This window comes from Ciconia boyciana, chromosome 8 (assembly GCF_034638445.1).
Source record: "Ciconia boyciana chromosome 8, ASM3463844v1, whole genome shotgun sequence".
NCBI classification, from domain to species: Eukaryota; Metazoa; Chordata; class Aves; order Ciconiiformes; family Ciconiidae; genus Ciconia; species Ciconia boyciana.
Genome location: NC_132941.1, coordinates 12,182,273 through 12,198,520, shown reverse-complemented (window position 1 = coordinate 12,198,520; position 16,248 = coordinate 12,182,273). Strand labels below are relative to the sequence as shown.

General features: G+C 37.1%; 1 pseudogene; it reads right to left on the bottom strand.

Annotated features, from left to right (window-relative positions):
• Positions 1–2,725: 2,725 nt before the first annotated feature.
• LOC140655564 (NAD(P) transhydrogenase, mitochondrial-like) lies at positions 2,726–15,972 on the bottom strand (annotated as a pseudogene).
• Between the last annotated feature and the right edge of the window lie 276 nt (positions 15,973–16,248).

The window sequence follows — 16,248 nt, the reverse complement described above, 5'->3', positions numbered from 1 at the left end:
TTGCCAGTTCATCCCATATGCAGCCACACATGTTAGCTTCAATACACATCCTGGAGTAAGTCATGACATGATAGTGAAGTACGGCAGCCATAGAAGTCAATACAAGGTAAAATTTTAGCAGGACTGTTCTTTTCACCTAGCTTTCCAGAACAGGCCAACGTATGCATCTACTACCTGGAAGACAGTGAAGGCTGCAAGTAGTCTCCTATTGCTTTATAGTCCACTTCCCAAGTCGGTCCCTGATGAGAGACTTCTCCTCCTCAGGTAAATTCTCACATCATACTGAAATGATAGCATTTTTAATTGCTTCAAATAATGGGTCTTTACAAAGGAGAACAAATGACACAGTACTAGAAAGACAGGGAAAATACAGCACTATAGCTACTACTGAAGAGAGTAAGGTAGAGAATAGTAGGTGCATAGAGGATTTTTCTCATGCACAATAGTATTTGAAGTGTTTTCACGCTACAGGACTCTCACAACTTGGATAAGTTTTTCACTATGTAAGCTAGGCATTTAAATTAGTAGATTGAACAAACCTTTGAGCCCTACAGCATACATGCAGGCCTTCTGTGTGCCTAAAGCCCACCACTACCCCAACACAAACATAGTGCAACATGGGACATGCCAGTCTAGGTAGCACACGTGGGGAGGAGAGGAAACCAATATCCAAACTGTTGATTATATATGACATTAAATCAGCTCAGGCACATACAACCTGACCCAGAACAAAATACTTGGAAATGGTTCAATAACAGGAGTATTTAAATTTGCAAGATCTACATAAAATCTAAGTATTTCAGTTCAAATATTCAACAGAAAATTAGCAGAAATATTTATTCCCCCCCAAAGAAAAAGACATAACTGGACTTTTCCTGTTAAGAGAAGACGATGATAGCAAATTTATTCTCAGTTCTATTAAACGTAGAGTTGGGAATTATGCAAATTTAACTATCTTTAATCTGGCCTCAACATTACAAATTGAAAATAGTTTTGACAACCAATTGAGCACAAAGCTGCAGATGCAAAAAAATCAAGAGACAAAGCTAGGCCCTCGTAGAAGAACATCAGTGTAGGCCAGCAAGTCTACAAACACATATCATCAGTTTTATATGTTTGCCATTCTTCAAGTTTTAACTGCTAGAACCAGATCATTACCGAAAAATAATCTTCCATTCAAAAAGAAAAATATCCTTGTAACTAAACAAATACATTGGAAATGTGACCCCTGAAGAGATAATGAAAGAAAAAGTTTAAAATTGATTACATCTTCAAACATTTCAAAATTGTCTCCCATCTTCTTAGATATATCACCACTTAGGACTGCACTGTTCTGAAGAAAAAAAAAATGGTAAAACTTGAACTGTTTAGACAATACTCTAACATATGCTCTGGTGGCAGACAAATAATTGCACCTTTATATCATCTTACTGTTATATACTGCATGACTTCTCTTTTCCAGATCACACCTGAACTTAGTCTTAATCTAAAAATAGTAATCCTCTGAATGGTAATGTGTTAAAATCTACCATTCATATTGTAAAATAGTGACACAGAACACTTTTTTTAAATATTGAAATTAAACAAATATCTATATTTTTCTATATTTGGAATGGTACACTCAAAATTCTTGTTAATAAAGCTCTAGTGATGAATGTAAGGACATTTATGGATATCATTGTTAAAAATGATGTTACCATTCTTATAAAAGTCACAATGCATAAAACATTCAAAGATGGAATGGTGTCTGGATAATATTCCAATTTGTGGTTTCACTACTTATGAAAGACTCTGCTTTATTACCCCACGACACATTGGTAAGAATTCCATGACAGACTTGCAGTGGCTTCAAGGAAATACAGTCTTTATTACTATAACATCATTACTTTTTCATTTGTTAGAGCAACACTGACATTATCTGTATTTTCTCTGCACATCAGTTATTTCTAAATGCTGATGTATAATCTACACACCTTACAAATGTAAAGTTCTGCAGGATGAGTCATTTCTACTTTACCTCCAGCCTCAGCTCCATAATTACTGATCATTCTTTCATTGACTCCATCACACTCTTAGTGATTAGAATTGGAGCTTTCTTCCCCAATTTCATGTTTAAGAAAGCAAACCAAACAAGCTTAATAATTCTTACTAGAAATAAAGAGGGTAAACGGGGAGATACGTAATACACATGGATGCTTTCAAAAGTAAATATAAAATATTAATCACATTGTGTCTGAATTGAAAATTACTAGGAAATCATTAGCAAAGAGAAGGAAATACTCTAAACCATTGAATGAAAACTAAATAAAACCTAATCCTGAAGTCTTTACTCATTAATAGTTTTTACTATATATCTAGATACATGCGTATTTCACTAAGCATGTTATACTAATAGGGACATATATTTAGGCTCTGCAATAGTTATAAGCAGTATCTTACCTGGAATAAGAGCTGTACTAATATCAATATCCACTTCTTTACACTGTTTAGCAAATAATACCAGGTTTGCTTCAATGTATTCTTGGGACTCTTTTGCATAGCCTCCAACACCCTTTCCTGTTTCAGCAGTTATCTCCTCCTAGAGATTCTGTTCCAAGGAATTTAAGCTGTTCCAGTCCTGGAGGCCCAAGCAAAAATAATGGAGATGACAAATACAGTATTTTTTAATATATGTTTTTTAATAAAAACAATCACTGCTGTGTTAACAGAGACAAGACCACAGTAGTTAACAGACTCTCTCATCATAACTAGATCTGTTAAAAGAAAGGGGGCAAGAGTCAGCTTTTAATAAGCACTAGGCAAATCAGGCTGTGCCAACTTATTTATCAGCTTTACTTCAGCAGCTTCTAAACTTTATTTCAAACAAAAATTTCAAAAATAAACTGATCACTAAAATTAGTTTCATACATGCAAAAATACTTACCTGGGTGTTTATTTTACTAAAGAAAAACTGAAGTTAGTTTGTCCAAACTAAAAAAAGGCTGGTTTTGCTAAGTAGTCAGTGCTCAAAGCATACAATTTAATAACTTCATTAGAAAAACTTACCTGCCTTAAGTAATGAGAGTGGCTGTTCCCTTGGATAAACGACTTATGATAAGTTCTGCAGCAATTAAATGGCACATTTTCTCTGTTGTGTGTTAAAGTATATTATAATTTATACGGATTACTAAAGACTTTTAGTAGTGCTTTCATTTTTTGCTGTAGATATTGTGGTAGTTAGTCCATAATAATTCTATTATATTCATTAATGACATATGTTTAGAATTGCAGTACTACTCATCACTGCTACAATACTAGGGTCCCAACTCAATCTCATACATGCAGAGGAAGAGCTGTTCTTGTGCAGATTCCCATTTTATTTTGATGGGGGCCAGGTGAACAGTCCCCAGACTTCAAGATAGAATCAGAGGCCGTTCACATCTACATAACCGTCTGAATAAAATGGAAAGAAAAAAGGTATTTCCTGACTACAAGTAAATAGATTCCCAAAGGATGTGAGAGGAACCACAGAAGTTCAGTTGCTTGGGATGCAAACTTGACTATTCAAATAAAAAGGGACTGTAGTTAGTGGATTACACTGGCAGAGGAATGGACTGAATAACAGAGTTTTCTATCCAAAATTATTATTATTCGTTTTCCAGTTTTTGAAAGTTTGAATATGAAGCAATTAGACTGGCAGGAATACAGGATCTATAGCAGAATGCCAGCTAGAAACCTGGGGAGGAACAAAACCATGTACCAATACAGGCTTGGGACCAATGACTGGAAAGCAGCTTTGTAGAAAAAGACCTGGGGTCTTTGTGCACACCACATTGACCAGGAACCAGCAATGTGCCCTTGTGGCAAAGAAGGCCACCAGCATCCTCGACATAAATTGCAGTGTTAACACATGAGCACACAATTAATTTACCCATGAACACCCAATTATTACATGCATGAGTGCCTAATCAGTTCATGTGTGAGTGCTGTAGTGGGCATAAATTGCGAGGTTTGGCGGCAGGGGCTGCAGAGGTGACCTGAACAGGAGAAGGCCATGAACTACCCTGTGCCATCTTCCAGCCGCCTCTGAGACCCATGTAAACACCCTCTCACACACCAAAAGCTGCCAAGGCAGCATGTGGCACCCCTGCTCACATGTGAGCAGTAGCTGCTAGGGTAGGAGATGTGAAGAGATATATAAAGAGACACATGGAGCACTGAGGAGACAGGCATCTGGTGAGACGCTCTCGGAAGCAGGCATTCCATACCAAAGGGAATTCCATACCTGAGGGATCACAGCCCAGGGATGACCCATGCTGGGGCAGGGGCAGCTGTGAGGGGTGGGTCAGAAACAGTTGCATACAACCCCACACTCAAAGGAATTGAGATGGACAGAGTGTAACATGCAGGGAAAATGAGGAAAGTTGAGACTAGGAAAAGGGGAGGAGGAAGATGATGTTTGGCTTAAGTTGGGCCTGGGAGTAGGGAAGAAGCACATTTAAGGGTTTTTTTAAATTATATTCTCTTTTTCTGAATATTCAAATCAGTAATTTGAAGTTTGTGTCAATTAGCAATAAATTAAGTAAAAATTCTGCTAGTTAAGACTCTTTTGCCTGTGACACAGAGAAACCTGGCAGATTGTTTTCAAAGAACATCCTTCAGTGCAAAGGAGAGCAGAACCTTGACCAGAATATTTTATAAAGTGCTAAGCAGTGTTCTAGATTCTAAGCCATATTTTCTTACACTACCTGGTATCAAATCCCCTGACAGTAACTCCCATTGCTCTGGCAGCTCCTGCTGCAGCCAGCCCAGCAACGCCACCACCAATTATCAGCATCTAGAGAGATCAAACAGAGAGTAAAGTGCATTCTATGTTCACTTATTCCATCACATGCTGTGCCTGCAGTATGCTTTATCTTCAAAAGCACTTGAACTTTAAAGAGCATCAGAGGCTAAAAACTGTAAGTACTTCAGGGAATTTAAAAAAAAAATAAAAATCTTATCTCAACAATGCAACATAAACAGCTGGTTTAGGCTATAAGAGCAGGTGGTCATCTGTACAAAAGATGCCGTATGTAGAAAACAAGATAGAAATAAGTTCGAAAAACATTCAGTTAAACAAAACATGACTAGGGACACTTCTGTTCCACAGTACATAGACCTTAACTCAAAGTCTGATAACAAAGGATGCTAACCCTATTTGCCCAACTATGCAAGTGTTTTTCTTTACTATAGCTCTTCTCAGATATGAATTCTGACAGGTATGCTGAAATGGGTATCAGAAGGCAGAGTTCAGTCTCAGAATGAAAAAATAGACTGTTTTAAGATCCTTAAAAAAACAGTGAGTGTCCTTCTGAGTTGTCATGTGATTTAAGGTATTTTTACACTTAAAATAATTGCAATCAATCGAGCATTTGCCAAAAATAAATTAAAAACCCAAGGCAGAACCAGAACATACATAATACATTCACCTACAAATTTCAGTTGCCCTTGGCTGTACTGCATTAAGGCAGGTGAGAACAGACAGGAAGAGTCCTTGATCTTAGTGTCCTGCCAAGCAGAAGCAGATCTAGTACAACATCCTTTTTGGGACCATCCTGTGAACAATCCAGTCCTGACCCCCTGGGGAAGTCTTAAAAGGTTCTGGTCAAGAAAATTCTGCATTCAGAAGTGCTCAAATGCAGTTAAGTCAATTTTTACAGGATGGCTCAAGTGTCTAAAGCCAGTACCATCCAGCAAACCTAAATAAAATCACAAGAAATCAAACACTATTAGTTATCTCTTAGAAGGGTCACATGGGAGAGCTGAACTGCCTTGTTACACTAGTAGTCTAGCTTTCCAGTGCGAAATTTTACTCTGTAAATATCAGTTGTAGCAACTGTACCTTCACAGGAGAAACTTGTCCTGCTGCCGTTATCTGACCAGTAAAATCCCTGCCAAAAGGATTAGGTGCCAGCACTACTGATTTGTACCTCTAACATGTAAACAGGTAATGTTGTAGATAGGTAGTGACACCCTCAGATGAGAAAGCATTCAAGTATCCATGCCAAAAATATGCCATGAAATATCACACTCCCTGGAGTTCAAATGTCAGTATACAAATTACAGAAGCAGAACCAAAACCTCTTGAGACAAATCAATTAGATAATTAATAGAAGCCTCATAACAACAATAGCATAATGGACATCTTAAAGCAATAAATTTTGAAACAATATATTCAAAAGTCATTCCAATTTATACCAGTGGCTTGAAAAGTAAATGTTTGATGGAGGACAAATGCTGGGAAAAGAATGCATACCAAAGGTGGTGACTCATAGCATAAAGTGCTTCTTGCAACTGCAATATTTGAATTATTTATTTTTAATTCTGTGGTTCAGCTGACATGCCTATACTTGACTGTCATCCCACTTGCACAGAATGTGGACAGTGTACAGGGCTGCTCATAGCTATTCCAGGAATTTACAGCACAGATTCCCTTGCTAAAGTAACAAGTTGATGATTATATAAACTTTACAAGAACTGGAAAATAGGGCAAACCTTTCAGTTACCTTCACAAGGAAGTATGTTTGAAACATAAGCTGCATTCATAGTGCTGCTTAAGCATTCCTGTACAACTTATCTCCCAATAAGCTATTGCTCAAAAATATTTTCAATTTATTGTTCCTTGTTTGGAGAACAGGAGGTACCCCAGAAAATATTCACTAAAATGCTGTCTTGTGTCAACCTTTTGTAGCTATATGGACCACACTAGAATAAAGAATATATTTTTGTTACAGGAGACTTTTTTGATAGCAACATCTAATACTAGTGGAGTTTTTGGTGGGTGGGGTTGTTTTGGTTTTGGGGTTTTTTGGGGAGGTTTGTTTGTTTGCTTGTTTTTTACTTATTGGGGAATTAAGGAAAGAATCACTGATTTCTTCACAAGTGCTGCAGATATGCTGTAATTTGAAGGGGGGTTGCTGTTGTTTTGGGCTTGTTTTGTTAAAGAAAGATTTTCAGGCCAGTTAACTACGGGTTTCTTAGTGTTTTATTTGGCCAAAAGGCCAAGCAACTTCAAGATTTTCCTTAGAAAAATTGAACACTTGGAAAACTCTTTTCCCATCTTTATAGTTTTCTTACGTAAAACCTTTTTCTCCTTCTTTCAAAGTTTAAAATAAAACTAAGCTGGGCATGGAGTAAAATCCTCTTTATCCTAAAAGGGTAACAGATATAAAACCAGTTTAACATCAGTGATCTAAATGCTGAAGCAGAGTGCATCCAGTGCAACTCTCCTGATTCCTCGGATACAGATGGCAGATAAGTTGGTCCATTGTCAGTACTGCGGGATAAGATAGGCAGTCATTCTGGGAATTTCTATACAACTCTACAAAATTAGTATTTTGTAGCTAACAGTGAGTGATAATTTTTCCTACTGAAGTTAATGGCAAAATTTCTACTGGCTTCACTGAAGTGAAATTTCACTCAGTGGAAGGAAATGAGACTGGCAAAAATGAGAATTGCTAATACCCAAATTGAGCCAGGGCAGGACAGTCATTGTATACCCATGCCTTCTGTATTAGTCAAAAAATTGTTTTTTTCTGTGGATACCATCTGCTTCATTGTCATAGCCATACAATCCTGAGGTAATAATTTATTTTGGTCTACAGGCAAATAAAAGGATAAATGTTAAAAACAAACATTTTAAGATAAGTTGGTATTAAAAAAAAAAACCTCAACAATTAGGGCCCTGTGTTAGAACATTGGAGGGAAATCAGAAAGTTTGACACTAGGTTAATTAGATTTAAATAGCTTCAGAGAGAGAGAATGTGCAACAGGAAAATACCATTCATCTTCGTAGCCAGATTGCTTAAGTTTACCAGAGCTGTCATCAAGACCTTTTAGAGACTAGTTTCATGATTTTGTTTATGGTTCTGTAAAGAGAAACAATATTGACTGCTGACATTATCATGGCTTGTAATTTTTTCCCTCTTAAGTTCACTGTGGCTGACTACATGAAAAGTGATTTGTTTAGCTTCATGTCCTTCTGCAACAAAAGAGAAAAATACCCCTTTTAATAAGATAAGAAGATGCAACTGAAGGGCCCAATCTAAGTCACAAGGTCCAGTCTCCTTCAATTGCAAAGACCACATAATCCCCATCATAAACATAATTTGGCTTTGGGAATAGGTAAGTAGGAAATGTTTCCTCTTAAAGGTCATTTGAAGTGTGAGGTCATAATTTCCTTACAGAGATATAAATGAAGGAGCGAATCTACTGAACCAAACTGTTATGCTGTGGATGAAGGCCTTTCTTCATATCTGATCCAATTCAAACCTTACGCAAGTCAGATGAAAAACTGCACCAAGCTGGAAAGGAAAGCAGACCTTATTTTTTTTTTCACGGGTACAGGACAAGGTCTTGTTTTGTGTCCCTAGAGATGTGGGAAGGCTATATGTATATATTAATCACAAGAAAGCCTGTCATTTAGGTTATTGTTTGCATAGAGATGCATCAGACATCTATTAGATCTCTAGAAGTTTTACTTTGTTTTTCAGCCCAGATGTGATACAGTTAAAGGATTTTTCTAGCTCTCCAATACTGTTACTCCTGATAGCACTGAATTAACATCACTTTCCTTTGGGGAAAAAAAAAATTGCTAATCCTCATTTGCTGTCGGCTAACTCGCAGCTTGTCTTCATCAACACACATTACTGCTCACCATCTTATCTCACCTCGCTTTTTTCATTCTCAAATATGGATAGAAAGTGAAAAGATAATTTCTGGCTTGTATAATATGCTTCAGTTTAGTCTGACTACAAAAATCTGGTTTGAAAACACCAGGGAATGAAAATGCCACATCAAAGCTCTCCAGATACAAGCATATGAGTTTTTAGTTCCCTTTTCCTTCTTTAGTAATCATTACTGAATCCTATTCTGTGGATTTTTTGCTATTGAGAGAGCAAAAGGGCCATAACCTTACCCTTTTCCTATGCTATAATGTTTGTTACTGGATAGTTTACTCATCTCCAGCTATCTCAGTTTAGATAGCCAGACACTAATTCAGTTCATACTGAAATTAACTGCTTACTTCTGCACAGTTTTGTTCATTAGCCACTTCTTTGTGTTTTCTCTCAAAGACATAAAGACCCTGATAATTTATATTTTGCAAGTAAGAATAATAAAAAAGTTTTAGTCTGAGGGGTCTGGAAGGACTAAAGCAGTAGCAGAATCCCCTTTTTTTTTAATCATAAACAGGAGTTTCTCACTTAGCTTTCACTTGCTCCCACCATACTGATCAGCTCATCCTAGACACACTCACTGCCAGAAGGGAAAACACAGAGAAATTTGAACACTGGTATTTTATAAGATATTTAATAGGTGTATTAAAAGGTCCATAGACTGTATGGATTCAGAAGGTATGGAAATAAGAAATACTAGGAGGTGGACCTCTCTACTGGGTCAATCTTATTCCAAGAGGGAAAAATTACTGGTAGATTATTTCCTATGATTTCCTGAAAGTGTGGAGGGCCAAACCGGGTAGGATACATAATAAACCAACCTGTTTCCATCCACCTGCAAGCAGACAGGGGTCACAGAAAAGAACTGCTTTGCATCATTGTGCCAAGCCTGCCAACGAGAGTCAGAGTGGGTACTTGCACAAAGGTGTCACGGTCACCATCTGCCTAGAGATAGTTCCATCAGAACCAGAGTGAGGTTTCACATGGGATGATGTGAGAAACCTTGACGTCAGAAAACTTAAACCACAATATATTAACCCTGTCTTTTCTTAGCTGTCACATTCTTAAAACAGCATCCCAATATAGTTCCAGCTCCCTCAATGTAGGATGTGAGGCTGAGGATCAAGAGAAACACCGGCAACTGAAACTCATTGGAAACCAGTGGTGACAGCACTGTGACAGTAAAGTGGGAAATAGGAGAACGTGGTGAAGAGTATTGAATTTCTCTTAGCTCCTTTCTCCTTGGCAAGTCTAAACCTGCACATGCATGGCACAGAACATAAACATGCACATGATGACACAGAGTTATATTGGAATTGAGGCAAGGTTTGGGTGAAAGCTGATGTGACCTCAAGCACTTACAGGGCACTCTAAGCATGAGAATACAGGTACCCAAGAGAATGAACCAGTTCTTTCCCATCAATAGCAGCTTAGTGTTCACCTCTAGCGGGGAAAAGAAGGGAGAACAAATTGCTGCTCTGCAGACTGCAGTAAGTGCCAACTCTTTTTGCTAAACAGGTCTCCTATAAAGCAACATGACATCTTGGTTTGAATTGTTCAGATTTAAAGAAAGCAAACTACTTATGGTTTGATTCAGCTTCACTCCCTACATGTCCCATTGCTGTTTTGTTAGACATACTATGATAAAGGCTTTAGCCTCTGAGTACATCAGACCAGCTGTATCTTATTAAAACTAGTCAAGATTTAAATAAAGTCTTGCATAAAGATATAGATTTTTACAATTTAACACTAAAAGTTAAGCTTATTGTTTACTGATTCTCAAGACACTTAGATATGCGAGTCCTGGACAGGTTTTGCACAAATAAAAATCCCAGGAAAGAGTTGTTTCTCTTTTGTATATAGGATGTTAACAGCTAAGCAGGAGTGGCCCACGGATGGGCCCAAATAATCTTCTTGCTATAAAAGAGCACTTAACATTTTTGGATATACAGAGAGCAGAAAAGAAACACATAAAATTACTTAGCTATAGCATGTTAAGCATGACATGGAAAACAGAAGACTACGTTCACTCTGTATCTCCACAGTGGAATGCTATGATATCATAAGCAGTGATATGAAAAACTGTTTTCAGAATATTTCTGAATAAACATCAGCGGCAAGGCAGCAAGTGGCAGGGAAAAAGACTTGTTCAAAGAAGCACTTATGTGTTTGATATATTTACCAAATTGATTCTGCTTGAGATGAACTGGTTCAAATTTTAAACCATTTCAATATGTAGCCTATGTACATAAATAATTGGTTCAGTATTTAAACTAGTTGTTTGTGGGGGGTTTTTTTGTTTTTTTTTTTTTTAACGAGTTCCTTATAGAAATCCAAATGGCTTTGAAATGAGTTCCAAATCTGAATTGTTTCAAAATGTGTCTTTTACTGAATGATGACTGGTCTTGACTGTTTGGCCAGTAATGCAATGTGATACTATGTGGGGAACCAGAGTTCAAAACTAGCAGGGAGAATTTTGCACCTTTAGTTGTCAGAGGCTGCAAGTTTAGGAAGGGTAACAGATTCTTTTAACCAGTTCATACTGTCCCCAGGGCCAGGCCTCAAAATAAACACAGCAACTTCAAAGACAGTGTTATAGGTTCCACTCCAAGCTGAAGACAATCCTGTTTGCATGTTGTGATCAGTTCGCACTTTCCTTTGCAAACAATCTGATATTACACTCCTACTTATGTGAGAGATTATAATGGAAAAATAATAAAAAGTGGTATGTTAAAGCTATGCCAAATATAAGACACATTTATCATGCTGTTGATGGAATTTCTTACCATATGTCTCAATGGATTTACTAAACTGAGTTTTGCTTTATACCTATAATAGCTATTGTTCTTAGAAAGGGCATGTATACTGTATTTTACAAAAAGAAAGAGTGATGCTTAAACAGCAGAAAAAAAGAAAACATGATACATAAGCCCTAAAAAAGTTCAAGATTTTGGTAAAGTGGTCAAAACCATTGCTTTAGGACTGCTTGTGTAAAGTGGAAGCCAGAAAATGGAGGAGTATTCATAAAGCTCAAACTGCTCTAGTTTCTAAATTGATGATCACATTTAGCTAACACAGATTAGGTTAATTCACTTAGTTTTTTTCACTCCCTTCTCTGGGCTGTGCTGGGTGCCCCAACTGGTGAGGAAAACCATCCTCTCCTAGCTCTGTTTTTGCTTCATGTAGACAATATTTCAGCTGACTCCTCCTCTGCTAGCGCCTGTCTGGAAAGCAGGTTCTAGAAACTGCCAGCATCGCTCTAGTCTCCCTTCTGAGATAATTCTACCTGTCTGGTAAATCCCACAGCAGGACAAACAATAATCCAGTATGATCTGGCAGGCAAGAATAACATGCAAGTAGTGCACTACTGTTATTGTCTGGTAGTACTCTGCAAATATTGGCCATCATGCTAAGGGCATCATATCCTTGAGTAACTTAGTCCATTTATAGAACTGTAGCTTTGCATTCAGTAAGTTTGTCAGGAGGACTGGGTTCTGAGCTGGATAGGTAAGGCTGACAAGTGTTGCATTTTTCTTGAGCAAAGTTGCTTCATGCACTCCTAGATCCTCATTTAAGCTTGGACACAAAACATATTGTGCTTGTTTAATTAAACATACTACTAATAATAATTTAAGCTAGTATTAAGTCTAATTTAAGATTCAGCTTTTAAAAAATCACATAGAATCTTTTCCCTTGTGCTGCCCACTACTATGCTCTCAATATGTTCACTTTACTACGTACAGATGTAGTGTAACAGATCCTGGCACAGGATTGAGGCTCTAGGACCAGCAATAGTAAATAAAAGTAGACTAAATTAATTTGCATTAAGTGACCAGAATTCCACCAGTCGGGCAGGTGACTTATCTGGCTAAAGGTTACACAAGCTAAGAGATCACTAATAGAATGGTCTGGGACATACATAAAACGAGATCTCTAATGCAAAAGAAATTTAACAGAAGTCTACAGCGCTGGCATACAAAGTATCTATTCCTTTACTGCAAATATATGAAGCTACATCTGCTTGCTGAATGATTTAATACTATACGTAATTCAACTAATTTGGTACAAGTATGAAAAGAAACTTTGGGTCTTCAGAATAAATATGGTTACATTATTCACATCAAATGACAAACCTTTAAAACAACGTCTGAACCAAATATAGTTTTCACAACATTAATTACTGTTCCGACTTCTTTGTATTGCTCAGCAGAGATCTTTGCTTCTTTGTCAGCTTTATGTTTCACTTACACTTTTAATCCTTGTTTTACCAAGGACTGGACACCAGTAGGAGAGTCTGCAACCCACTTCTCACCTTTACATTTCTGTGGTAACTCCCACAACCAGGTCCTTATAGTGAACACCTATAAAATAAAAGATACAACTAAATACAAAGACTTTACCCCCCTAGTTCATATCAACTTAGTTTTTATTTAATTCCAAAGACACAGATTGCACTTCAACATCCAATGGATGTCAGCGGACGCGGCTTACCTAATTCCCTTATGAAGTTTGAAAATTCCATCTATATACCAAATCCAGTAAATTTTTATGTGCATAAGTCATCCTTAAAGAAGTATAATCACTGGCTGACATTAGTGGGATGGTTAGTGTGAGAAAAGGTGGCAGGATTGGGCCCCAAGTTTTCATAAATAACACAGAACATCACCAGATGAACATTCCACTGTTAGTTTTTATAGTGTTTCTTCCACAGCCAGACCACATGGTCTCACACACACATTCACAGATGCCAAAACAACAACAAATTAAAGTTTGGTTTATAAAAGGGCCTTGGCTCAGATGCTGCTTATACAAGTTTGCATGCTGTTTACCCTGACAAAGGTGTGGAACTGACCACAATGAGGTGACAACCTCAATTCCACTCACACATGAGGTGGGAAAACCAATAACAAAACTGCAGGATTAGGAAAGGACACTTTGTTTTTCCTGGCTTGTGTGTGAATAAACCATGTTTTGTTAATAAAGAAATGAAGTCATTTTGTGAAGCAGACCAAAGAACATCTCCCTTCCCCCTTAGCACATATATGCATATAAACATTTATATATATATAAAGAAATATATAAATATATATATGGCTGATTGGATACACATATCCATGCTACATATGACAATCCACAGAAGGATAAGTCCTAGATTATTTTTCTCCTCACTCACTATCCCTTGCAGGCAGTGGAATATTTTCATTTACTTCAGAGAAGCTGGATTTCTAAGCATTACACTCCCCCTGCGCTGAGCACTGGTTTGAGGGCTACATATCACCCAAATCCTGCCTGTGCTTTTTTCTAGAAATAATGTTTTTCTTTAATATTACACACAATCAAATGCCTGATTGCATGCATCTCGTTAAAACTTGGTTGTCCCCATAATTAACTGGGGATACCCCAAGCTATTAATTACTAGCACAGATGCAAAAACTAAAGCATGCTTGCTTAAACATACAGTCAGTTCAACGCCAGAAAACATTCTACAAGAGATTACACATACCAAGCAGATACATGTGGCAGGGACATTTCTATTAGAAACACTCTAAAGCAAGCCATTTAGTACAGAGCACATTTTGCTTAAAAGATATACTCGTGGCATTAGAGCAAAGCTGGGAACAACTGTAAGAACTTTAATTGACACTAAGGAAATAACTGCCAATATTTATAATTCTACGAAGAAAACTGTCATAACAAGTTCACTGGAAAAACCTCAGTTCCCGCCTGCACATGCGTGCATAATTTTTTCAGGCCATTAAGATAAAACTAACAGAAAATACTTTTTTTATTAAAAAGGAAAACCTTTATATGCTGTGCTATTAAGTGCTACAGAAAATAGAAGCTTTTCATTACAATCCTGGGAAGACACGCAACGAACTGTTAAAGAAAGAAAATATGCTTCAGATACACTCCTCAAATTAATAGCTCTTCCCTGTCCTTCGGGAGGAAGGCAGCAATTCATCACTATCAGCAATTACTATACACAGTGCACTTGCAGTATCTCAGTTGCTTGGTTAATGAGTAGCAGGTAAAGTAAAGAAAAATCTCCCTCTAATCCCTGCCCATTTACTCTAGGAAGGAAGGAAATAAGCACAGAATACCTCTGATGCAAGATCTAAGTAATCCAAAGGAGAAGCAAAAATGGGTTCTGGAAATGCTTAACCTATATCCTGTTCTATCCCATATGGCTAATGGAATTATACAAATATAAGAAATACGAGATTTAACCCATGGTAATTTTTGTATCCTAGATTCTTCTAAGGTCAAACAGAAAAACACTGTTCTCGTTTTAATATTTTTTTTTAATCCATAAGAGCATTCTAATACTTTGCAAGCTGATTGCACAATATAGGAGGAACTGGTTTTCAGCACTAGCCTTCAATCTGTAGTCAATTCTATAGGTCATCTATATGAACTTCCATTCTTTGATGTTATGACAGCACTACAGACCAGCATCTGGTCTTTGAGATTTAGATTTGAGTTTTATATTGGAAATGGTATTTTCATATATATACCAAATTTGAAAAGGCTGAATCCTCAAATCCCTTGCATGACCTATCACTGCTTCAGTGTCATGCAAGTAACTATGACTATTACCTTAAGGTGAAATACTGTTCTAAAAGTTTGTGCAGCATAGACCGCATTGATAAAAAGCATTCTAAACCTGCTATTTCTGTTAATACAATTCTTCCCATAGCCACTTTTGGGGGAAGGAAAAAATAATCTTTTTATTATCTCTATATATGCAAAAGCAGTAAAAGTTCTGGCAGCCCTAGAATCAACAGGATCCAAATCTCCATAAGATTTTTCTGAAAATTAGCAGAGTTTAGCTTGACAGCAAGCTTGTGAAGCAGATATGTTCAGGCTCATACTTCTCCCCTCTGGTAAACTGGTCATTGGAACACCTGTATTCTCAGCCTAAACTTTTATACATTTCAAAGCTCACTACTGTAACTGTCCCTCAAATGGAAAAAAAATTTCTTCAGCACCATGAACCAACAACAAAAAAACCAAACAACATAGTTCTAATCCTAAAGACAGGCTGTAATCAAGCTAGAATGGGATCTGGAGCTGAGTGTTATTCCTTTCCCTTATACACCTCTTCATTTCATTTGCCAAGCTCGTGATTCTTTTCAAATTTGTGCCAATGAAACACAGCACTATCATAAATCTGGAGCTGCACAACCTCCCATGAATAATGTCTTCACTTGCAAACCATACCTATTTCAGGCCTGACCCTCCTTTGAGCAATTTTACCAAATGGTCCAAAGTACATTGTGTATTACTGTGTACAACACAATAGACTACAGACAGGAAATCAGTGATTGAGCTTGTAGAAAATAACACACTCAAATGTAGAATGCTTGCCTAAGAATAATTAACATTAGCATAGGGTAAACTTTAAGTCCTCCACTTGTACAGCAGAAAGAATAATTACAGGAAACTTTACCACTGCATTTGAAGAATTCAGATAATTTCCTTTATTTTATGGTTTTAACTAGGATGCATATAAAGTAGGTTAATTAATTACATTTTTAGGTGCCATGAGCAA